The following is a 559-nucleotide window of genomic DNA, read 5'->3' on the forward strand; positions in this document are numbered from 1 at the left end:
CCCAAAGGTTTGGTCCGTGTGGGTGAGCTGTTCTTCCCCATCTCACTGGCTTGTAGTTGGACTCCTCCTGCCCCCGGTCCCCACCCTCAGGCTCCTTGGAGACAGCTAATGCAGATAATAAGAACGGAAAAGAAGGGAAATTGTCTCTGGGTCCTTGACCGGCTGAGCTCTGGCAGTGTGGGGGGCATTGGAGAGCCTGGGGTGGGGGCAGGGCCCTCGGGGATGGGACTGGGGTCGCAGGTGGCCAGTGTGCTGATTCATTAAGTTTGTCCCTGGAGGGAAGTGAGGATCCCGTCTTGGTGAAAACTAGAATCCTTTGGAAGATGCAGCCTGAAAAAGAGGCCCAAGGGTGGAGGGCTCGTGTGAGCTGAGGTAAGTTGGGGGAGGCAGGGTACACAGGAGGTCCAGCACCCCCTCCGTCCGCAAGCTCACCACTGGGCTTCATCGCTCCTGCCCCACCCTGGCACCCCCTTCCTGTCCATACACAGAAATGCCAGGCTGCTGCCAGCAGTTGTCTTGCTAATCACTGTCCACAGCTGGGGCCTGCAGCTGGTGGCAT

The sequence above is a fragment of the Saccopteryx leptura genome, chromosome 2 (assembly GCF_036850995.1).
Source record: "Saccopteryx leptura isolate mSacLep1 chromosome 2, mSacLep1_pri_phased_curated, whole genome shotgun sequence".
NCBI lineage: Eukaryota > Metazoa > Chordata > Mammalia > Chiroptera > Emballonuridae > Saccopteryx > Saccopteryx leptura.